We start from the raw sequence: 10,666 nt of genomic DNA on the forward strand, positions 1-10,666 counted from the left end.
CCTAAGACTCGAAGTATTTTGCTCTCTGAAAGTATGAAAGCGTGTGTGGCCTAGAACAATGGCAAAGCACATAAATATTAGGTTAAAACTCGTCAGGGGTAATCTGGTAATTCTTGTGGGACTTTGGCTTAAAGTCGGCTGGAACCAATCTGGCCTTTGCGCGCTTCGCTGTCGATCGAGAACACAGAGTGTGTGTCGATCGATTATCATCTTCTATCATCGATCGCCAGCCTGGTTGATAGTCAGCTACGAGCTTTTATCAATTTATCTCCAAAATGCACCAAAATCACCACTTTCCTCCAAATCACTACAAAATCTGAAAACATTCTAAAAAGACTCCAAAACAACTATAATGTATCTAAGAACACCTATATACCATGGCTAAAAGTGAGTAAAATTCATGGTATATCAATCGTGCCAAAATAGAAGTTATGACTGGACTACCGGCACCCACAACTGTAAAAGACGTAAGAAGTTTCGTCGGACATGTTGGATTCTACAGGAGATTTATTTAGACTTTAGTAAAATTGCTAGACCCCTCACAACACTCCTGTGCAAAGATGTTAAGTTTTATTTCACACCAGAATGCTTAAAAACGGTTGAGGAAATCAAATCAGCCTTGATAACGGCTCCCGTCGCGCAAGCTCCAGATTGGAGCCGTCCCTTCGAAATCATGTGTGATACGAGTGACTTCGCTGTAGGCGCAGTCCTAGGTCAGAAGAGGGACAAAAAGCTACATGCAGTCTATTATGCTAGTCGAAATCTAGATGACGCCCAACGGAATTATGCAACAACGAAAAATGAATTACTTGTTGTTCTTTTTGCATTTGAAAAATTTCGTAAATACTTAGTCGGTTCAAAAGTAGTGGTTCATACCGACCACGCTGCATTGAAATATTTGATGCAAAAGAAAGATGCAAAACAAAGACTTTTACGGTGGATCTTACCACTCCAAGAATTTGACATTGAAATAAAAGATAAAAGAGGAGTAGAAAACGGAGTTGCGGATCATCTTTCAAGGATAAGAGTTGAGGATGACGTCCCCATCGACGATTACCTACCAACGGAAAATGTTTATCATGTGGACGCAACATTCATTGGTCAAATATGTCTCAAATCCTAGGAGCCGCCGATTGACACCAGGGATGATTCGTTGATCGACACTCTGGATAAACAACTACCCGATTTAACCTCGAACACGATAAATATTGATGTACAAATCAACGTTGCTTGTAACCCACTGGGTTCTGAATCACATTCTTCCGGGGATCAAAGTTTGAGTTAGGGGGTGTATGCGATAGATAGAAACATCTCTGATAGACCCTCGTACACTGATATAGTAAATTATGTCGCTGCTAACGTAGAACCAGATTCATTTCATGGATATACAAAGAAAAAAATTCTGTGGGAAATTCGGAGATATTATTGGGATGAACCATACCTCTACAAACATTGTTCTGACGGAATATATAGAAGGTGTGTCGGGGAAACCGAAGTTCCAGACATTTTATTCCATTGCCATGGATCGGATTATGCTGGACACTTCGCGACCTTTAAAACGGTATCAAAAATCCTACAAGCAGGTTTTTGGTAGCCAACCATGTTTCGCGATGCCCATGCCTACATTTCACAATGCGATAGATACCAACGAAGAGGAAAAATCAGCAAAAGACACGAAATGAAACAGAACTTCATCCTAGAAGTAGAAGTCTTTGATTGCTGGGGCATTGATTTCATGGGTCCCTTTCCTTCTTCGTATGTGAATATATACATACTGGTTGCTGTAGACTACGTGTCAAAATGGGTTGAAGTGATATGCTGTTACATGACCCCAATCTTTATAGGAAGCTAGAGGGTAAGCTCATATACTTAACAATCACACGTCCTGATATCTGTTTTGCTGTGAATCATCCTAGAAGTAGAAGTCTTTGATTGCTGGGGCATTGATTTCATGGGTCCCTTTCCTTCTTCGTATGTGAATATATACATACTGGTTGCTGTAGACTACGTGTCAAAATGGGTTGAAGTGATATCACTCAAATTACCCTAAAGAGTGAATTTACTCTCTCAAATAAGATGTTCAATTGCAATACTTAGGGATCGAATCCACAAGGAGCTAGAGAACCTAATGAATCTAATATGATTTGTTAAGTAGGATGTTTTAAGATTTAAAATGTAAATTTGCAGTTTTGTTGAGCAAGTAATTGCTCGATTGATTGGTTGAGGTTTTGGTGCTTAAAAGGAAATAGCTAGACTTGAGGTTTTTATTCAGGAAACTTGGGATTATAATCATACAGATGCCTATTGAGTTGCATGCATGATAATGTAAAGCTCAACTACTAAATCAACGAGTCAATCAGCTCTCGCATGTCTGGACTTGTCTATTAACTAGATTTAATGACCCAAACAAATGTGTTCGATCAATAGCAGTGTCGATCGATGATCCTATATCGATCGATACACCTTTCACTCCGTCGATCAATTATCCAGTATGGATATCGATCGACGCGTTTCTACTTAAGCTTTATGCACGGGTTGAATGATGCTTACTAAGCTCACTAGATCAGCCCTCGCCTTACTCTTAGCAAGAAACTTAGCTCAGTTAGAATGTTTTCAGGATGAGAATGAAGCTATCACTTTTATCTATCAATCCAAGGGCAAGTTCTAGGTAGGTAATCTAGAAACATGCATTAATGACAATCCTAATGACTATTATCACAACTCAGCAATCTATAGTTCAGGCTAATCCCTCATAACCAATTTAAACCATAAAATCTAACAGTGGAACTACTCAGACATGACCAAGCAATTCATGAAAGCAATTAGGTAAGAAAACTTCATTAGAATAGTAAATAGATATTAATAGAGTTCCAATCACAAATTATAACTTTGGATATTCTCTACAATCTATCAAAATCGTAAAAACCTTTTGCTGAAAGTAATAAAACTAGAAACACAAGAAAGCACACTCTGCCTCTAACATGGTGGCAAAGCTTATATAATTAGGTTAAAACTCGTCAGAGGTAATCTTGTAAATTGGTGAAAACTTGGGCTTCAAGTCGGCTGTGACCAAACGGGCTTTCTGCGCGCTTCTCTGTAGATCGATGTTCTGATGTGAACATCGATCAATATTTGTTCCTCAATATCGATCGATGGTCGAGCTCGATGGTCATCTCGGGTATTTGCTCCAAATATCTCCAAAATGCTCCAAATCACTTCTGATCTTATAAATATAATAAATAGACTCTATAATATAATAATTAGTAGTAAAACACGTATAAACCATGGGTGAAAGTGGGTCAAATCCATGGTCTATCATGAAGCCATCGCTTCACCAACAAATGATGCATCAGTTGTTATCAAACTTTTCAAGAGCATTATCTTCCCGCGATTTAGAGTTCTCCGAGTAATAATAAGCGATGGTGGCACCCATTTTATAAGCAAATCCTTTGATAGATTGCTTAAAAAGCACGGAGTTCACCATTGTTAGGGTCAAAATCGGTCACGATGGAATCAATGCCTGAAAGTCCCAGAAAATACTTCTCGTCTCGAAAAGTATCGTATAACTTTAAAAAGAGAAGTTATACGACGAGTTCTCGAATTGAGAAATCCAATCTCTTCGATAAACAGTCTTGAGGAAACAAATGACAAAACGAGAAGAGAGGCGTACCAGCATCCCGACAATCCATCATCATCCGATGGAAGCCGAGGATTAATCCGGCCCGACCAGCTCGGCGAGCGCGGTTCATCCCGGCCCACTCGCCATATGGTGAGCGCCGTCCGTCCCGGCCCTCTCTCCATATGGCGAGCGTGGTCTGTCCCAGCTCGCTCGCCATATGGCGAGCGCGGTTCATCCCGACTCGCTTGCCATATGGCGAGCATGGTCCATCCCGGCCCGCTCGCCATATGGCGAGCATGGTTCGTCCCTGCCCGTCCGTTTCATCCTGGCCCGCTCGCCAAATGGCGAATGCGGTCTGTCCCGGCCAGTCCGTCATATCAATGTCATGCATTCTCGTCTCATCATCGTATCTCTCTTCATCAAACCATGACCTCACTGTCCCTTGTTTCGTCTCGATTGGAGTTACAGTTTAAATTTACAATAAAAACCGCGAAGACTTTTTTTCTTGTATAAGTTCGAATCGATCGTGTAAAACGGCAACGATTAACTTAAAACACCAATTGCCTCAGCTATACGATTAATTTGAACTCTGTTATAAAACTGGCGTCACATCGAAGTTGATTTCTCAAAGAAATCGTAAAAACGCTCAAAGTCGAAAAACGGCCCAAAGCGGTCTAAAACGAGGCTAAAAGCTCACTTGCGATTTTAGAAGAGATTGAGCCCAAAGTTACTATGATGGTTTATCTTTTTCTCGCAGGAGAATATAAATGTCAAGTTTCCAGGGTAAATGTCAAGTTTCAATTGATAATCATGAAGATCGAAGAAAAATGGAATATTTCCACGAAGCGATAAACTCGACCCGGGGGCAGAAAAGGAAAGGGAAAACCGACCTAGGAGGAGTATATAAGGGATTTGAAGACACGAGGCGTGGAAGATAATTCTTTTTAGACTCTAGAATTCTCTGCACTTAGAAACCTTAGGCTTTATTATCGACAAGTTCGGTTTCTATGACTTGCACTTATACTAGAAGAACTCGCCTAGGCAGTTCGATCTCTTGTTCAAATCTTTCTAATCGAACTACGTGTGACTTGATCCTCGAATGGGGTACGTAGGCAGCCTTTTATAAGGTCTAGTCCCAAATCTTAACAAAACATTTCATTTTTTTCGTCTATTGCTAAGCGAGTTGCGGCCACATAGGTTTTTCTTGACATAGATGGTAGTGCTAGCAAACTTAGTCTAGTTTTATTGCTTGTGTTATACGATTTCCTTTGTAATCCCGTTTCCAGACAAGCATCCTCTATGCTTTTGTCTCTGGAATGCTCTTATGCAAATTCAAAATAAATACCTATTGGTTTCCAAATTCGTTTTGTTATCTTTCCATATTTTCAGCACTTATCTGGTCACTTGTCGCTAGCTCTCGCAGAGAATCCGGACCTATGGAAATTTAGGGTTTTCCTAACTTTCCTTATTTTACGGAAAATCGATGGTGTGAATTTTGGTTCCCACAACCATCGGGTAGCCACACCCTACCATCCACAGACAAGAGGACAAGTGGAAGTTTCAAATCGCCAAATCAAAGAAATCCTCGAAAAAACTTTAGGAACCACTACGAAAGACTGGTCTAAAAAGATAGATAACGCGCTTTGGGCTTACAGAACAGCGTTTAAAACACCATTAGGTACTGCACCGTTCCATTTACTCTATGGAAAATCTTGTCACCTGCCGTTCGAGTTAGAACACAATGCAGCTTGGGCACTAAAACTAACCAACTTCGACATTAAACCAGCTGCAAAAAGGAGACTGATTCAATTAAATGAATAAGATGAGATTAGACACCTTGACTATGAGAATTCAAAGATATATAAAGAAAGGACAAAAGCCTATCATGACAAGAAAATCATCTCCAAGCACTTTGAGCCGGATGATCAAGTGCTCATGTATAACTTTCAAGTGACATTATTCCCTGGGAAACTCCGCTCTCGCTGGTCAGGTCCCTTCACCGTTAAGGAAATGAAACCTCACGGAGCCATTACTCTGATCAGCAATGAAGGAAATGAATTCACAGTAAATGGACAACGTGTTGAACATTACTGGGCCAAAGCATTTATACCAAACAAGCAACTCTACGATTGGACTTTCCGATCATTGATTAGTTTCATAAAAAGAGTCAAGCTAATGACTTTGAATAAGTGATGAGTGGGAGGCTACCCACTGGTTTATTTAGAAATTTAGGAATTTAGATTTAGATTTTAGATTTCACAAAAAAAAATACTAACTAACTTTAAACATTACAATCACGACATCGATCGACATCGAGCTCAATGCGTCAATCGATGGTTGCTATTGAGTCATAGTCCTATTTAAGTCAACACTTAACCAATTCTCCCTAAAATCACAAAAACCCTATGAAACCTCCGCCCGTTGTTTCCTCTCTCGTTTCTCGGCTGATTTTGGTGTTTCTTGCGCTTAATCCACTCGATTTTCACTACACTATCTGTTTTTTCACTCAATCAACTGATTTACATGGTATGACCTCGGAATCTTCTAACTTTTATGTTTTCTAGGGTTGATATTTGAGATGAGAAAAAGAACACGGATTTAAGCAATATTTGAAACGAATTAGGCTGATAGAACGATAGGATAAGAGTATCAGACTGTATTATGTGACTATTGTGTTGAATGGATTCGATTTGCGATGTTTGAGTTTTTGCAGGTTTCGTGTCTGAACATCGATCGACAATACATACCTCGTCGATCGATTATTCAAGAGGGTTGATGATCGATGTCGAAAATCGTTCATCGATCGACATTGACCACTCATTTTTGCCTATCTAACTTCTTTCTTCTCTTGAGATTTTTAGATGCAGTTAAACGAAAGGAGAACAAAGAGACGCTATGATCGTCCCAGCAGCTCCAATGCACCACCACCTGTGTTTGATCGCGACCCTTGTTGGCCAAGGAAAAGGGAAGGAGAACCCATTGAGACACGGGAGAATTACACCGATCCTAACGAAGCTGTTAGACACAAAGACTGCACCCACCGCCCGATCACAAAAACTGGGACGACTATGACAGCTTGTTCTACAATGATTGGCTGAAGGTCATCATCGAGCCCACACGCTTCATTGACTGGGAAACTATACAGCGACTAGGGCTTGAGGGAGACCTAGAGGAGATGATCCGAGAGGTAGGTCTGGAAAGCATGGCTACCCGCTCTTACGACTTGTACCCCGAGCTGGTCAGACAATTCATGGCCACAGTGCAAGTATACTACTCCAACGAGAGGGTGAAGAGGGCCAACGAGGGCTACAAGATCCCTCTCCTTACACTTAGTGACATCTAAGGGTTCCAGAACCCTGAGTACTTGCGCTGCATCGTCCCCGCCTTTCCTTGACAGTCAGATTTCTGGGGACACTTGGCTTCTGGTCACTTCGACTCAGGCACAACCACTCAGACAAACATCCGCCGCCCCACCGCGCGCTATTTCCTCAAGGTCCTTGCCAACACGCTGTTGTGGAAGATGGAAGCGAAAAAAGTTCGGGTGCAGGAGCTCACATTGTTTCACTACGCGGTGTGGAGTCAGGTTCCGTTGGATGAGATTTCAGAGCCAGCGGATGACCAGTGGCCCAACCTTGGGGCTGTTTTTGCTGAGCACTTGGCAAAGATGAAGATGAAGCCATTCGGAGGAAAGGGTAGGAAGAGAAAGACAGTAGGGAGCCTCCTTATGCCGATCTTCATGCACATCGGGATCCCTTTGGATCAGGTCACGGTCAACAGGAACCGGACCTACATGGACACTGCGCATCTGACATACGTGCATTGGCTAAAGGACGATTGTTTTAGGAGCTTTAGGGACGCCGCAGGTACACACTTGCTACAGCTACCTCAGCGGAAGGTTACCGATATTCAGGGCGAGCTCGCTAGTCTTGAGTTCCATCCAGACCCACTTCTCCTCCGCAACCTGGCTAACATACCTCGCAGACGTCCCACACCCCGAGCTGCCAGAGCTGTCGCGCAGCCCCAGCCAGAGATCCCTGACTTCCCACACATCCCGGACATTCTCATGCACGATCATGGCGACTTCCAGCATGTTGTTGTGGACGCTCTTCACGCCATATGGGCGAAGGAATCACAGTGCCGCTGAGTTACGAGAGGTAGTGTGCGTGCACGATCTCCATCAGCTGCAGGACCCTCAAGCCAGCCACAGGATGACTCAGACGACGACACCGATGAGGATTAGTCCTCATCTTTCTCTCCCTTATCTACTTTCGTTTTTTCTTTATTTTCAAACTATTAGGATTTATGCTTGAACCTATTCTATTATCATATGACTTGAGACTATCTATTTTCTGATCTTTATGTGTGTTTGGAATATCTAACAGAGCTAACATTGTTGACTGATCTGATGGGTTAGCCCTTACGACATGATAACTATGATGCAGAATTTTTTTGTCTCGGCGTCATCAATCGATACCAAGGTCACAGTGGCAATCGACTCTCGAGACAGAACGGTACGAAATTTCCTCTCACTGTCTACTATTTATTCAATACTTATGATTTATTCCCTAACCAAGCTTAGACTAAATAAACACTGTGGACAGTGCCTGGGGGAGATAGTTACTAACGTTGTGTTTTCACATTGAGCTTTTATAATGAAAAAAGTTTTTAAACAAAAAAGTTTTATTGAGTCAAGAAAAGGATTATGATCTTTTTACAATTTAATTACTACTCTAACCACTCTCTAGCACCATCTAGATTTATTAATTGTGTGATGTATTAGATGGAAACACCGCAGTATATCAAATGTTACTCACATCCACAGTCATTGAGAATGTCTGGAGAAACCAAAGCTGACTTCCAACCTTAATCTACTCTACATGTTCATTTTGGGGCTTGGTATACATTTAATCGGAATCCTCCTGCAAATCTGGAAGGTATTAAACTTAGTGTCCCTAGTTCTCCTTCCACCTCTCTTCAACATCCATTTTACAAAAAAATTGAAATGATTTCTTGCGGTTTAGAGGGGTAAGGAGTTTCTCATGCGACCCCATTATTCTACTCTAATAGAATGATCACACATTGTTTGGAAGCGAGGGGTAGGAGAATCTCCTCCGACCCCATTATTCGCTTACAACTCTGTCAGAAAAAAAATCAGATTCAGAGAAGAGGGAAGAGAGAGGGAAAACCAGAAAAGGTTATCTGTAGGTCCAGATACTTGCTTGAGTTGATTCCATGTGTCCCTTGATCGATACTCCCAAGATGCAGCCTAAACTTTTACTTTATGCAGAAATGAGGTCAGTAGATGGTAGTATGTCAAGCGCTATCCGTAGAGTTGTGAGATATATGGTAATAATGATTAAGCTAGAGTGTAGTACATTGAATCATCTAAGGTTAGTAATGATTCATTTCCACTCATCATAATTGCATAAGTGAGATTAGTTGTTTTAAATTTTGTGAATCCCTGATGTTTCTAAAGCCTTTTTCAGACTATTGTCCTATATTTTGCTTGAGGACAAGGAAAATGATAAGTCTGGGGGAGTTGATAGGCCTTTGATTTTACCCACTTTTACCCATGATTTACATATATATTTTAGAGTACTTTATATGCATTTTGGAGTCTTTTAGAGTATTTGCAGACTTGTACCTATTGGAGTAAAGTGGTGATTTTGGGGCAATATGGAGCTTTTATGGAACCATTGCCAAAAACATTGAAGCGGAGTCAAGTATTGAAGGAAACATCGATTGACGTATCAACATCAACGTCAATCGACAGCGAGCTATCTGCGAAGCTAACTTAAGGAAATTATGATTTTTACCCAGACGTTCCAAGATTTGCACCATAAGCTCATGGCCGCCTAGTAGGCTATTTATTAGGGTTTTCCATGTTTTACCTAGAGACAGACTTTTAGAAAGATACATTTTTGAGAGGCAGACATTTTCTACACTAGGAAGAAAGCTTAAGCTTGAAGATAGAGATCTGAACTTCATAAACATAGAAGATCTTAAATTCCCTTGTCTATTACTCTACTTTGTTTGCTTTTCATATTTATATCATTGATTATTATTCATACCATCATAATGTTCCTTATGAATATGTTTGATTAGTCTTACTGTTAGATTTAGCGTTCTTCAAAGGTTGATCTATGTACTGCTGAAATAAATATTAATTAGAAAATTGAATAGTTCTTCATCTAGTTGTTCTTACTGCTAAGTCTAGGCTCGATCACCCTGAACTTAGATCTTAGGATTAATTAGCGCAAGCGGAAGCTTGGTTAATTACCTGAAACTAAACTAGTATGATCTAATTAACTAGATACACAAGAAAGTTGGTCTAGGAGATTAGAGAATCTATCAAACCTATTTGTAAAGCCTTCTAGAATAAATATCGATCGACGTAACAACAGCTACATCGATCGATGATTTGAAAGGTGTATCGATCGATATTCATATAGAATCATCGATCGACACTTTCTCTTGATTAACAAACGGAAGTTGAGATCAGAGATCTAGTCAGTAGATAGTCTAAACAAATGAAAGTTGATAGATTATAAATTAAGTTTGAGTTCAAGAACAATTAATATTTATAAACTCCTAATAATTCATAGAAGGCATACTTGTCATACCTGAGAAATCACCTGAATCTACATATTCATCTTTAATAGTTCAAAACCTAAAACCAATCATCTGAACAACTACCTTGTTCACCAAACCTTAGCTTCATTTACTGCTTTAATCATAACCGTCTAGCATTACTTCAAAAACTACAAATCAAATGTGTATTCCAAGAGTCTATGTGGATTTGATCCCTAAGTACTACATCTGAACCTCTTATTTAATTTGAGTGATATCATCTTCATTCCCTCATCTCTATCAAGCTCCAATCTCCTCATAACTCAACACTCCCCCTCAAGTTTAACAATGGAAACTAGTTAAGCTTGGACAGCCATGAGATCTTCTTCATTAAAAACCTCACCAAGGAAAACCCATTGGGACAAAACCTTGATGAGGAAAAAGAGTAAAGAACTCATGACTAAGGGGATCAACTCC

Source organism: Brassica napus, chromosome C2 (genome assembly GCF_020379485.1).
Source record: "Brassica napus cultivar Da-Ae chromosome C2, Da-Ae, whole genome shotgun sequence".
Taxonomy (NCBI): domain Eukaryota; kingdom Viridiplantae; phylum Streptophyta; class Magnoliopsida; order Brassicales; family Brassicaceae; genus Brassica; species Brassica napus.